The sequence below is a fragment of the Triticum aestivum genome, chromosome 2D (genome assembly GCF_018294505.1).
Source record: "Triticum aestivum cultivar Chinese Spring chromosome 2D, IWGSC CS RefSeq v2.1, whole genome shotgun sequence".
Taxonomy (NCBI): domain Eukaryota; kingdom Viridiplantae; phylum Streptophyta; class Magnoliopsida; order Poales; family Poaceae; genus Triticum; species Triticum aestivum.
Window position 1 is genome coordinate 597,636,356 of NC_057799.1, and position 14,450 is coordinate 597,650,805.

Consider the following 14,450-nt stretch of genomic DNA (forward strand, 5'->3'; position numbering starts at 1 on the left):
CTAGTTCATCTCTTGTATCCAATTCGTGTCTCCAAGTCCGGGATTGGTACTAGTAGGTTGCTAGTAGTGTTGATTACTCCTTGTAGTTGATGGTAGTTGGTTTATTTGGTGGAAGATCATATGTTCAGATCCTATATGCATATTAATACCCCTCTGATTATGAACATGAATATGCTTTGTGAGTAGTTACGTTTGTTCCTGAGGACATGGGAGAAGTCTTGCTATTAGTAGTCATGTGAATTTGGTATTCGTCCGATATTTTGATGAGATGTATGTTGTCTATCCTCTAGTGGTGTTATGTGAACGTCGACTACATAACACTTCACCATTATTCGGGCCTAGAGGAAGGCATTGGGAAGTAATAAGTAGATGATGGGTTGCTAGAGTGATAGAAGCTTAAACCCTAGTTTATGCGTTGCTTCGTAAGGGGCTGATTTGGATCGATATGTTTCATGCTATGGTTACGTTTACCTTAATACTTTTGTTGTACTTGCGGATGCTTGCAATAGAGGTTAATCAAAAGTGGGATGCTTGTTCAAGTAAGAACAGCACCCACGCACCGGTCCACCCACATATCAAATTATCAAAGTACCGAACGCGAATCATATGAACGTGATGAAAACTAGCTTGACGATAATTCCCATGTGTCCTCGGGAGCGCTTTTCTCTATATAAGAGTTTGTCCAGGCTTGTCCTTTGCTACAAAAAGGATTGGGCCACCTTGCTGCATTTTATTTACTTTTGTTATGCTCATTACAAATTATCCTATCACAAAACTATCTGTTACCATTTATTTCAGTACTTGTAGAGAATACCTTGCTGAAAACCGCTTATCAATTCCTTCTGCTCCTCGTTGGGTTCGACACTCTTACTTATCGAAAGGACTACGATAGATCCCCTACACTTGTGGGTCATCAAGACTCTTTTCTGGCACCGTTGCTGGGGAGTGAAGCGCCTTTGGTAGGTGGAATTTGGTAAGGAAAAAATTATATAGTGTGCTGAAATTTACTGTCACTTGTTACTATGGAAAGTAATTCTCTGAGGGGCTTGTTTGGGGTATCTTCACCTCGACCAGTAGAGCAAAGAGTTGCTCCTCAACCTACTGAACCTACTGAAAATGAAAATGTCCACTTTGAGATTCCTTCGGGTATGTTAGAAAAACTGCTAGCTAATCCTTTTGTAGGAGATGGAACAAAGCATCCTGATGAGCACCTAATATATGTGGATTAAGTTTGTGGATTATTTAAGCTTGCAGGTATACCCGGTGACACTACTAGAAAAAGGCTTACTAGTGGCACACCAGTTTTGCCTACTAATGGCGCACTACTGGTGCGCCACTAGCATCACGCCACTAGTAATTTTTACTAATGGCGCACCGCTGGTGCGCCATTAGTATCTGGTACTCTAATGGCGCACCGGGCAGTGCGCCATTAGTATAGGCCATGGTGCGCCATTAGTATGCCTCCCAGGGGGCCATATATACCCATGTGCTTTGCCATACTAATGGCGCACTGCAGTGTGATGCGCCATTAGTATCCTTCGGCATACTAATGGCGCACTGCTGGGTGATGCGCCATTAGTACCCTCTGGCATACTAATGGCGCACTGCTCTGAGATGCGCCATTAGTATCCTTTGGCATACTAATGGCGCACGTTGGCGTGATGCGCCATTAGTATGTATATTAGGGATTGATTTTTTTCTTTTCTGATTTTTGCACAGATTACAAAATATATTATTGGACAGAAAATAAGCAGCAGGACACAGCAACAGCAGATTCATCGAATACAATAGAAGATTAGTCTCCGAATACAATTCATCATATTAGTCTCCGAATTCAAAAGACCGAACGAAGATAGAACATTACAAGTCTCGAGACCGCGAGTAGCGAGTTTGTCTTCACATTACAAGTCGATATCGATCATCTAAACTACCATCACATAGAAGAGAGATGCGGTCATCACGATGAGCATCATCGCGATGAAACTGGTCTTCATCCGGTTCCTCCAACGCTCCCTCCTCTCTCCCGCTAGATAGCGCGCGTATCTAGATTCCGCCTCCGCCCTAGTGGTGTACCCTTTGTAACTGTTACCGCTGAAACGGTGAACCTGTCTCCGACACTCCTCCCAGTCGTCGTAGACTCCGGGAACCTTACCCTTGTACACGACATACGACGGCATCTCTATGCACTAGCCAAACAACAGACAATACATAAGCAATATATAAGTATGCAACAAAAGGATCGGAAGAGAAAAGCAAGACATTAATAGCACGATTCATGGTCCTACTAACAAATAGCATCGATTACATCTAAGTTGAACGACTGTCCAAACCAAAGAGACATACAAGTTCACTACAGTTTAATTACAACATGAGCTAATGAATGTTTCAGAACTACACATAGCATCACAACTTTCGACTCGACTCATGGGACCGGAGCGTGGATGAAGCCGCCGTCTGTCGTGATGGTCATGAAGTCGCGGGCGTTGTCAGCCTGCATTTGTAGCGTTGTGTCTATCTCGCTGTTGGACGGTTGAAATTTGAGGTAGAACTGCCCCGAGGTACGAAGGACATCTTGATGGATGATTTCTGCAAACTCCGACTGGATGCGAAAGAATTCTTGTCGGATGTCCGCGTCCTGGATTGCCGCCAAGCTTGCGGCCCAATCTTTGAGATTATTTGGTAGCAGAAGGTGATTATGGTCCCGCACGATCGCCCGCATGTGATGGAGGGCGTAGTAGGCATCCTTCTGACCGCCAGGCGGCTGCTTGACGCAGGGGAACGTCGTATTGTGGGTGAACACGTGCCTGCCGTACCTACGAACTGGCCTCTTAAAGGTGCCTCCAGATGCGGCGTAGCCGGGGAGAGCATCATCAAGAACTTTCTTGATATTTGTGTAGTCTATCTTGGAGTCACGGTCCGGGTCGAGATACGTGGCCATGGAATATTTCGGGCTTAAGAGGATGAGTGTGCAATGTGTGTCACTGCACAGAACACGGAATGTTAGAAAAAAAAGAACGATCGAAATCTAAGAAATCATATGTTACGGGGCGGTTAGGAGATGACTTACTCGGGAAAGTAAGGCACGAGGAAGTTATCCTTATCTGGGTTTGCCAGAATGACGCCTTCGAGGTGTGAACTCGCGACTTGCCGGTCCCCAGCGCTGCCCAAGATCTTGGCACGCATGTAGAAGGGGTCGACTATCACAATGTCCGGGGTCTTGTCTCTAATGATCCGCATCTCCATACTCAGCGAAAACAGCCGAACGAAGGTGTAGTGCAGCGGATGAAGGTTAAGCATAGCAAAGATGTCATCAAATCGCAGGACGATCGTACCCCCGACGGCGCTATCCACAAAGCCCTTGCCCTCTGGCACCTTGGCCACGAAAACCGGGTATGCCACATCATTCTCTCTGAGACGCCGCTTCTCCAAAGAAAGAACACTGTCATGCAGACTCCGCATAGCACCGGTTGCAGCATTGAGCATATTTGTCGGTAGCATCGGCCTACCCGCCACATGCACCCTCCTCGAGATATCCTTAGGTGAAGGTGGTCCGTCCTGAGCACGGATCGTACTCGGTGCCGGTTGGCTCGCACTGGCGCCCTTGTTAGTCTTTCGTTTCCGTCCCTTCTTCTTGATCTGCTGTAATGGGATCGAGTTCTGCTCACAGACCGCCTTCTTGAGCGTGTTGGGGCTGATAATATTTGGCACCTCAGCTATCTGAGGCTCGGTGAAGGCGGCAGCTGGAGGCGTCTCCTGAGAACTGAACGCCAGACGACGCCTGTTGCAATTGGGTTTCTCCGCCGTACCAGCTAGATCGCGGTCGTCTTTTTGAGGGTTGGGTTCTTGAGAAGGAGGCCCGCAGAACTCGTCACCGTACCCATGTTCGGCAAAGTACTTATCGACGTTGGTAAATGTACCGTCGTCGTTGTCGTCGTCGTCCGGATCCTGTGCCATATGCATGTTCGGATCCTGTGCCATAGGGATGTCCGGCATGTCCGGTAGCGTTGCGGCGTTCTTGCCATGGCTTGGCGCTGGCACGACTGGCGGTCTTGTCTGTGGGGTGGTGTCCCCCGCCCCCAAACGAATCTGGCTCTTCGGCCAAAGCAGGGGCCAGCTTACACAGGCGCTGAGGGTCATCACATCATCTTCGTCGGCCCCAGCGGGTCGAATCGGAGGTAACAACTCGTCGCAGCCTGGCAGCACCCGAACCAGTTCAACCCTATACAAGGTGGGTGGCATCGGATTACCGTGGAACACGCGGTTGCCCGGTTGAACGATTCTGCCCTTGGCGACATCGACCAACTCGCCGCCCACGAAGTGCAGGAGAGTGCAAGGAACATCGGTGGCGCCCTGCGAAAACATGTAGGGCGTCAGGGATGCCCAGTCAAAGGCAAGGAGATGAAGTCATCGGCCGAGAGGCTTAGTTACCGTGATGCCGTCGAGCTCGGCTAATGTCGAGGCACCGCCAACGGCGGGCGTGCGCGTGCAACTGACGGAGGGGCCGCTTGCTGGCGAGGTGCCGGCCGGCGTACACCCAGGTGCATTAAGCTCCAATGCCCGTGCCGGCGCCGGAGACACGAATACCGCCTCCGCCGGAGACACCAATGGCGCCGCCTGCGCGTTGTGCGAGTTGCTGGCCGTGAAGCTGGGAACCGGGGGAGGCCCCTGTTGGCCGCCCGCAATCCACGTCGTCAGCCCCTGAATCAAGGTAGGCACAATGGCGGTGAGCGTCGTTCCCAGTTGTTGTTGCACTTGCTCTTGGACAATCTCCGGAATCCGCGCCACTTGTGCCTTGAGTTCTTGAACCTCGCGCGACTGGCTTTCCGAGCTGGTCTTTTTCTCCTTTCGCCCACCAGCGGTATAGTATGACGACCATTTTGTGGACAAGCCTTTGCCGGCCACACGACCAGCTGACGACGGCTTACTGAGCTTATCCTTGTTTTTCATTACGTTCAACGCCCTATTTAAAGGGGTGTCAAAAGGGGAGCTCTGAGATGACCCCGCGCTACTGCTTTCAGCCTCCTGCGGAAGGAATGTGAACCATTTAGAAATTTGGCTTCATTAATTAGAATGCAACCATATGGAGCTAATTACGCGGGGGTGTATTCCTTACCAGAACAAGCTCAAGCGCCCTGGTCTTCGGATCCGTGGTAAGCTCCTTTGTTACCGGGTCCTCCTTGTACCGGGCCCTGACAAAGTTCCTGGTCTGCTTGTCAGGGAATTTCTCGAAGCGGGGCGGTAGGCCTTGCTCGGCACGCTCCGCGTCCTCCTTGTCCCATATAGGCTCCGCCACTCTATAACCGCCGGGACCGAGTTGGTGGACCCCTAAGTTCAACTGCCGCATTTCTTTCCCCCACTGACTTGATTCGGAGGTTGCGCTGCTCTCGCACTTGATCTTGAACTCCTTGTAGTCATCTTCGCTCATCAAAGGATATTTCGCCTTGATCTTCTCATAACTATCACCTTTTTCAATCATTGCCTTCACCGTGCTTCTCCATGTAGACAGGGCCGTGCTCATCCTCGTGAGGGCGGCACTGTTCACTTTATTCCCTGAGAGGCGTGTGTTTGCAAACTCATTGGGGAACTTGTATCGTTCGTGCAGCTTCGTGAAGAGGAGGCAGCGCAAATTCCCTCGGTCCTTATGCCTTAGGTTCTCGGTGTTGATCGAGACGGTGCTCCGGAGAATGCACCCGAGCTGAACCGAGTACCCCTTGACTACATGTTTGGGCGCCGTTGGATGCCCGTCGGAGTTCACTTCAGTAAATTCCTCCTTGACGGTGCCGAGCACGTTCGGGCGCCGGTCCTTCCGTTGCCTCTTCGGTTGGCTGCCATCTGTGCGTGCGCCGCCATCATCAGTGGTGGCATCCTCGGCGGCACCATCAGTGGTGTCATCCCCGACGCCACTAGGGGTTGTGTAGTCAGGATCGGTGTCTTCCGCGGCGTCCTCATAGCGGTGAGGTTCTTCCTCCATCTCCTGGGACAGCTCCCAGAATTGCTTGCCGCCCGAACCGCCGGCCTCATCGTTGTGGGCCATGTTTCGCTCTAAATAGGAAAAAAGTTTGGTCAAAAAGTTGGTTATTGTCAAGGAACAAGATCATGGTCTCATCATTTAGGGTTTGTCGACACCGAGGCATCCTAAAAGCTAAGCTTTTATCATTTAGGGTTTGTCGACGCCGAGGCACCCTAAAAGCCTAAGCGTACATCATTTAGGTTCTCATCGACACCGAGGCACCCTATAGAAGCCAAGGTTTCATCATTTAGGGTTTGTCGACGCCGAGGCACCCTAAATGCTAAGTTAAGTTTTCATCATTTAGGGTTTATCGATGCCGAGGCACCCTAGGTTGGGCCTAATCACTTGGCACTAATCACTTGGCTCTATTGCCACCTATGTTGGGTTTATCATCTAGGGTTTATCGATGCTAAGGAGAATTCTAAGTTGGGCGTAATCACTTGGCTCTATTGCCGCCTATGGTTTAATGCAGCAAGAATGGCGGGGCAGTTGATCCTACTTAACTAAGTACTAAGATACCCCGGCCCATGCATTAGTCGCAAGTACCCCATATGTCCTATTTTTAGCAAAGTCATGCTAAATTCACGGAAAATTTCAGCATGACCTTTGCTGAAAATAGGACATATGGAGTACCCGAATTTGCCGGAACGGAAGTTAATCGACATTCCAGCAAACTCAAGGGCCTCTCGGGGTACCTGCAAATTCATCACGACACAATGGTCGGAGACAAAACCCAGCAAACTAGCAAAGTTACTGACGTGTTTACAGAAATTGTTTTCTGTAAAAGATGATCATCATCTTTGCAAGTCTTTCTCAATGTGATCACAAGTAATTCAGAGGCATCACAATAAAGCAACACCCTGCACTAGCCTAAAAACAAGTGAAGTTTCACCCATATAAGAACAACTTTATAAAATCAGAGAAGTTGCTAAATTTTTTGTATCCTTCATACACACTGGAGTACAATGCTTTATAATGTTCCATCATCATTATAGAAATCCAAGAAACACATGGTCTTGAGGATATTCTTTATGACTGATTATTTCAGTTTTACATGCAGATTTTGACCAAAAAACACATGGTCTTTTTAACAGTTTTCAGTTTGGACAGAATACTGAAAACTACAGTTTGGACAGAATTCCTAACACTTTGGTCTTCTAGTTACAAAACAAAACTGACATAATTCTAGATGCCATAACTGAATTTTTTTACAGTAGCTCAAGTTTTTGACAGTAGCTCCTCACTGTCTGTCGCCTGCAACACTTTTTATGCTAGCAGCTCAAGTTTGTGCCATTGGAGCAAATAAGTGGCCAGATGTATATGATTGCACCACTTGATCTGCACTTCTCTATATTATATGATGTACTGAAGAACTTGAGCAAAAAAATTGTATATGATGATTCTAAGAAAAGGGAAAAGGAGTATCAAGAACAGATTCACATGTCTGGCTGTTAGCCATTACAAACTTAAATTTATCTATTTCTGTATCTCACAAACTATCATAAATGAATAATAGTATTATAGTTCAGCTATTCCATGGAATAATGGGCTTAAGATTAATGAACCAACAGATGCCCTAATGGAAGTAATAACAACATGACAGCAAACAACCAACAAACATGATGGGCAGGCCAAATACTCATGTCACTTCCATTAGGGCATCATCTTCCTACAACTACTCATCTTCAGCAGCACAGGGTAATTCATGGTTTCAACTAACAGTTCTACTGCCTGTGTGTGTGCGTGTACTAAATTAAATTAAATCAGGGTTGGTTGGTTGGTGCTTTTTACCTTGGTGGAATTACTGGTTGAGTGCTTTCTTTCGGACCGATGCTTCTGCTCCTTCTCCAGCAAGCACAGCAGCCTCTTGTTTGCTTCGTCGAGGGCTCTGTTCTCCTCAAACAGCAACTTAACCTTGAATGGAAACACGCAAGAAACTTCTAACCGTCAGAACCACGCTAGTTTCGCACAAATCTATTGACATTCACTGAGAAGGCGATAAAAGTCACAGGTGCAGAACATGTTTGCAGTTGCAAGGACAAGAGAGGTTCGGTATGTATCGTACCTCCTCCTCTGCTTTGTTCAGGTTGGTCTTGAGTATCTCCTTGTCCCTCTGCAGCGCTTGCACTTGTTCAGTAAGCTGCGCGTGAGTAAGTAAGATGAATGTTGGAGGATCAGTCAGGTTGGTTAAACAGCAGCACTGCACTAGTAATTACAAAGCAGCCACCGCAGTAGCACATAGGAGTATCATGCAAGCAAGCAGAGTGTTGAATGATGGTGACAGAGCTCTAGAGTTCACATGACACTTCCATTAGTTTGAATCTCCTTTAGCTAGTTTGAATCCATGGACTACCCTGTCAGATGACCTACACTGCCACGGTCGAGGGGAGGGAGGAGGGAATGGGGAATGGTGGAGAGAGGGAGGAAGGAGGAAGGAGGAGAGGTACCTGGTCGCCGGAGGGGTCGGGGTCGGGGTCGGCGAAGGGGTCGCGGTCGGGGTCCGAGCTCGTCCGGGTCCTCGCTCGCCGCGGTCGAAGGAGAGCCGGGGCCGGTGGCGAAGGACGGCAGGGGCAGGCGGGATGGGCGCGTCGGGCCGCGCTCGCCGGCTGCTGCAGGGGCCGGAGGAGGCCCTCGCTCGTAGGAGGGAGGAGGAGAGGAGAGGAGCGGGCGCGCGCGCTCGGCCGATCCCGTTCGGGGGGCGCGGGGGCGGCGGGGGTGGAGTCCCGCGGGGGTCGGGGCGGCGGCGTCGAGGCAGCGCAAGACCACAGCGGCGGACGACGTGCAGGCGCGGCGGACGGAGGGGGCGGAGCAAGGGGGCGGCGGCGTACGGTTGGGGTCGAGTGGGGGATCTGGCGAGGGAGGGAGGGAGGCCACAGTGCGAGGGGAACAAGTACGTCGATTCTAATGGCGCACCTCCCCCTGGTGCGCCATAAGTACGTCGATTCTAATGGCGCACCTCCCCCTGGTGCGCCATTAGAATTTTGTTTTACTTACTAGCCCGACTGGTCAGGTTATATCCCACCTAACCCTATCTCCATCAGAACCCGCCCACTAGCCCGACTGGTCAGCACGCAGCACACACACTAGGAGGTCCTGGGTTCGATTCCCAGGCTCCCCAATTTTTGTTTTTATGCATTTAAAATGCTGTTTGATATTTATTTGTGTTTAAATATGTTCAAACTTGTTTAAATCATAACAGTAATATTTTTTATAATAGTAATAATTTTTATGCTTTTGTTTTGCAAATTTAGTTGCATTCATTTGTGACGGTGGAGCGGGCCGGGGAGGGTGCGGAGGGTCGTCGGCGACGGCCGGTGGAGCGGGGGAGGGTGCGGTGGGTCGTCGGCAACGGTGGAGTGGGGGAGGGTGCGGGCCGGGGGTCGGCGGCGGCGGCCGGTGGAGCGGGGAGGGTGCGGGGGGTCGGCTACAATCGAGAAATACAATCGAGTGTCCATGAAATTTAAAAACATTCATGAGTTCAAAACGTGCCCATGAAATACAATCGAGAAATGAAGGCTACAATTTAAATACAATCGATCTTAGCTAGCTATCTGTTCACAATCTTCTTGCTCTTATTTTTCGTAAATGGAGTTCTTCTCTTGAACGGACGTCCTTTAGGTAGGGTGGTCCTGCTTCTTCTTGTGGTGTATGCTAATACTTCATCGTCGTCGTCATGTTCCATCTTCGGGTCGCCGTACTTGTCGAAGTCTTGCTCATTGGCGACTCCATCCATTCCGATGATCTTCCTTTTGCCTCTCCTCACGACAACACGACTAGGCTTTGATGGGTCGGTAATGAAGAAGCATTGGTCCACTTGGGAAGCCAGTACCCATGGCTCATTTTTCGCGGTGACGTTCGCGCCTGCGGTCTTGGATTTGGCTTCGGGTATAACCATGGTGGTGAAATACCGGTCTTCTTTTATGACGCTCTTGGCCCATCTGACACGGAACATCGGGACCTTCTCTCCAGCGTAGCTCAGCTCCCAGATCTCCTCGATCCTTCCGTAGTATCTATCCTTGTCGTTACCGGTGTAGGATTCCATCGTTACCCCGGAGTTCTGATAACCATCGCTCTTCATGTCCTTGTCCTCGGTGTAGAATGTGTAGCCGTTGATATCGTACGCCTCATACGTCATCAGGTTGTGCTCGGCGCCCTGTGACAAGGCGAATATGAGTTGTTCTTCCGCGGAAGAATCCTCATGTAAAGGGTACGACAGAAGCTTCTGCTTGAACCAACGCGTGAAACATGAGTTGTGCTCTTTGATTATATCTCCGTCTGTCCTCTGTTGGCCTCGGTCATTGTACGTCTTCTCAATAAACGTTTTGTGCTCTACCACCCAAGGATCGACCACGTCTATGTGTTGTAGCGCGACTAGGTTTGCTCTTTCAAAGTCGGCGAGTCGACCATCGAAGTCGACATGCATTTCGCGGCGACCCTCACGGTGACCCCATCCAGCGAGCCTGCCGAGGTGCCTGTTGACGGGCAGACCAACGGGGTTCTCGATGCCTAGATAATTCGTGCAGTAGGAGATGCACTCTTCGGTCAGAAAGCCCCTGGCTATGCTTCCCTCTGGACGTGACATGTTGCGAACGTATCCTTTGATGACACCATTCATCCTTTCGAACGGCATCATGCTGTGCAGGAACGTCGGCCCGAGTTGGATGATATCCTCCACGATATGGACCAGCAGATGCACCATAACGTCGAAGAATGCGGGAGGGAAGTACATCTCAAGCTCGCATAGTATCACCACGATCTCTTCCTGTAGCCTTCTGAGTTGCCTCACGCCAACCGACTTCCGAGAGATGACGTCGAAAAAGTTGCATAGGCCAAATAGCGTTTCACGGACGTGCGCGTCCATGATCCCACGGATTGCAACTGGAAGTATCTGCGTCATCAGCACGTGACAGTCGTGAGACTTCATCCCGCTGAACTTCTGCTTCACTGAGTCTAGGTATCTGCTTATCTTCCCCGCGTAACCGTAAGGAAGTTTTACTCCTACGAGGCAGGTGAAAAACTGATCGATCTCCTCCTGACTTAGAGTGAAGCACGCGGGAGGGAAGTCATTTCCGGTCTTCTTGGCCTTTTTGCCTTTGCGACGACTTTCCGTGTCCTGCTTCGCCTCATCATCATCATCATCATTAGCGTGAAGCTCCTCCCTGATGCCCATTGATTTCAAGTCTGCCCTTGCTTTCGGCCCATCTTTGGTCCTCTCTGGCATGTTGAGCAGGGTACCAAGCAGACTCTCGCACACGTTCTTCGTGATATGCATGACATCAAGGCTGTGAGGCACACGGTGGATCTTCCAGTACGGCAAGTCCCAGAAAACAGACCTCGTTTTCCATACCTTCAGCAGTGGCTCTGGCGCCTTTCGCTTCTTTCCCGGCTCTGGCGCCTTTTGCTTCTTTCCCGGCAGTGGGCAATCTTTCCAATTTTTCAACAGCTCGTCTATTTCCTCGCCGCTCCTCGTACGCGGGCGTCTTCGGGGTTCGGTTTCACCATCGAACAGATCCTTGCGTTTCCTCCACGGGTCATCGTCGCGAAGCCACCTTCGATGTCCCATGAACACGGTTTTCGAAGACCCGGGATCTCTATCTAGCTGGCGATACGTTGTGTCATCCATGCACCTGACACATCCAGAAAATCCGTGGACCACCTGCCCCGCGAGATATCCGAAACCGAGATAGTCGTGCACCGTCGTGAGCAGTGCGGCTCTCATAGGGAAATATTCTTTCTCTGCGGCGTCCCACGTATTGGCTGGCGTTTTCCACAGCGTGTCTAGCTCCTCTTCCAGCAGCCCCAGATACAGATTGATGTCGTTCCCTGGTTGTTTCGGCCCTTCAATTAGCATACTCATGTGAATGTACTTCCTCTTCATGCACAACCAGGGGGAAGGTTGTACATCCACACAAACACAGGCCAGGTGCTATGTGTGCTTCTCTGGCTGCCAAACGGATTGACTCCATCGGTGCTCGCGCCCAGCACGATGTTCCTTGGATCGTTCCCAAATTCTGGGTGTTCGAAGTTCAACGCTTGCCACTGGCTCCCATCCTTAGGGTGACTCAGCATCTTGTCTTTTTTATTTATCTCCGGATCATTTGCGTCATCTTCTCGCTTCTTCTCCTCCCTATCCGCGTGCCAACGCAGGAGCTTTGCTACCTTAGGGTCCGCAAAATACCGCTGCAGACGAGGAGTGATCGGAAAGTACCACACCACTTTTCGAGGAGCTTTCTTCCTCTTCTTGTATCGAGTGACGCCGCACACCGGACATATGGTAGACTCCGTGTGCTCGTCCCGATAAATGATGCAATTGTTCATGCACACATGGTATTTCACGTGCGGTAAATCCAGAGGACACACGATTTTCTTCGCCTCCTCGAAACTGGTCGGGCACTTGTTCCCCTTGGGAAGACGTTCGTGCCAGAATGACATGTTCTCGTCGAAGCATGCGTCGGTCATTTTGTGCTTTACCTTCATCTCCAGAGCCATGAGCGTTACTTTCAGGCGGGTATCCTCGGGCCTGCATCCTTCATACAATGGAGTAACCGCGTCTATCTCCAGTTGATCCAGCTTGGCTTTCTCTCGGGCGGCAGCTCTTGCGTTATCCGTCTGCTTGAGAAGCAGCTCTTGAATATGAGGGTCCTGCACCCAGCCCATCGATGGTCCATCGTCGTCTGCTCCGCCGGCATCTTCATCTTCATGATCATGCCCTTCGTCTGCTCCCGCATCTTCCTCATCATCATGTCCGGCATCTTCTACATGATGACTGTGTACAGCATCACCGTCGTGATCATGTCCTGGAGATTCTTCGTCTTCTCGCCCGCCCGAGCCGCGGTGGTTGTCTTGCTGCCCATCCTCATTTCTTGCCCGACCCCCATGGACGACTTCATAGTCATCTTCATCACCTTGCCACCGATAGCCATCCATGAAACCACGCAAGAGCAGGTGGTCCCGCACCTGCCCGGAATCCGGGTCCGCAATAAGGCTCTTCAGCTTGCATCTTCGACACGGACATCTTATCTCCGTCTCGTTCTTTTCAAGCATCTCGGCCTTCGCGGAGCTCAAAAACCTATTCACGATGCCTTCGGTCATCGTGCGGACCATGGTCGCCTGCGGGGTAGAGCAAAACGATATTTTAGAACCAAGAAAAATTTGGCATGACTTTCCCTAAAAATAGGACCAAAAAGAATGCATAGTGCCAAAATTCTCGCCGAAACGGAAATGAATCAACATTCCGGCAAAATATTGGCAACTATCGCATTTCAAATACCGGTACCTGCAAACACAAACATATATGCAACACCACAAACATATGCAACACCACAAACATACATAGATCTAGCTAGGCCATAAAAAGTGCATGTGCACATTGTTCGAGAGGGAGAACAACATAAAGATAGCTTCCCCCTTACTTACCTATTAAAAAAAGGTAATTTAACCACTTAATTTGGATGACTTTATGGTGCAAATGAGGTGAGGAGGAGGAGGCAGCCGAGACAAGCTTGGAGGAGGAGGTGGAGAGAATGAAGTGGGGAAAGTGAGTGGGTAGGTGTGGCTGTCCAAAATATCTAGCTCGTCCCTGGTTACTAATGGCGCACCTGCTGGTGGTGCGCCATTAGTAGTTTTGCAAAAAAAACACTAATGGCGCACCAGGGAACAGTGCGCCATTACTAGCTTAAACTAGTAATGGCGCACTGCCCCAGGTGCGCCATTATTAGTTTTGCAAAAAAGTAAAAAATAAAAAAATATTGTAGTGGCGCACTATGTTGCTGGTGCGCCATTACTAGTTGTAACTAGTAATGGCGCACTATGTCCTGGTGCGCCATTAGTATGTCTGGCAAAATAAAAAAAATAAAATTTGTTACTAATGGCGCACCGTGTGTCTGGTGCGCCATGAGTGTATTTCACACTAATGGCGCACCAGCACATGGTGCGCCACTGCTACATAGCAATGGCGCACCACATGTCTGGTGCGTCATTAGTGGCCATTCCATCTATAGCCCTTTTCCTAGTAGTGTGATGTTGTTAAGAGGAAGGTCTTGCCTTTATCTTTGAAGGGAGATGCATCGACATGGTATAGGCTATGTGATGATACAGGGTCATGGAACTATAAACGATTGAAATTGGAATTTCATCAGAAATTTTATCCTATGCATCTTGTTCATCGTGATCGCAATTATATATATAGTTTTTGGCCTCGCGAAGGAGAAAGCATCGCTCAAGCTTGGGGGAGGCTTAAATCAATGTTATATTCATGCCCCAATCATGAGCTCTCAAGAGAAATAATTATTCAAAGTTTTTATGCTCGGCTTTCTGATAACAATCGCACCATGCTTGATACTTCTTGTGCTGGCTCTTTTATGATGAAGACTATTGAATTCAAATGGAATTTATTGGATAGAATTAAACGCAACTCTGAAGATTGGGATCTCGACGAAGG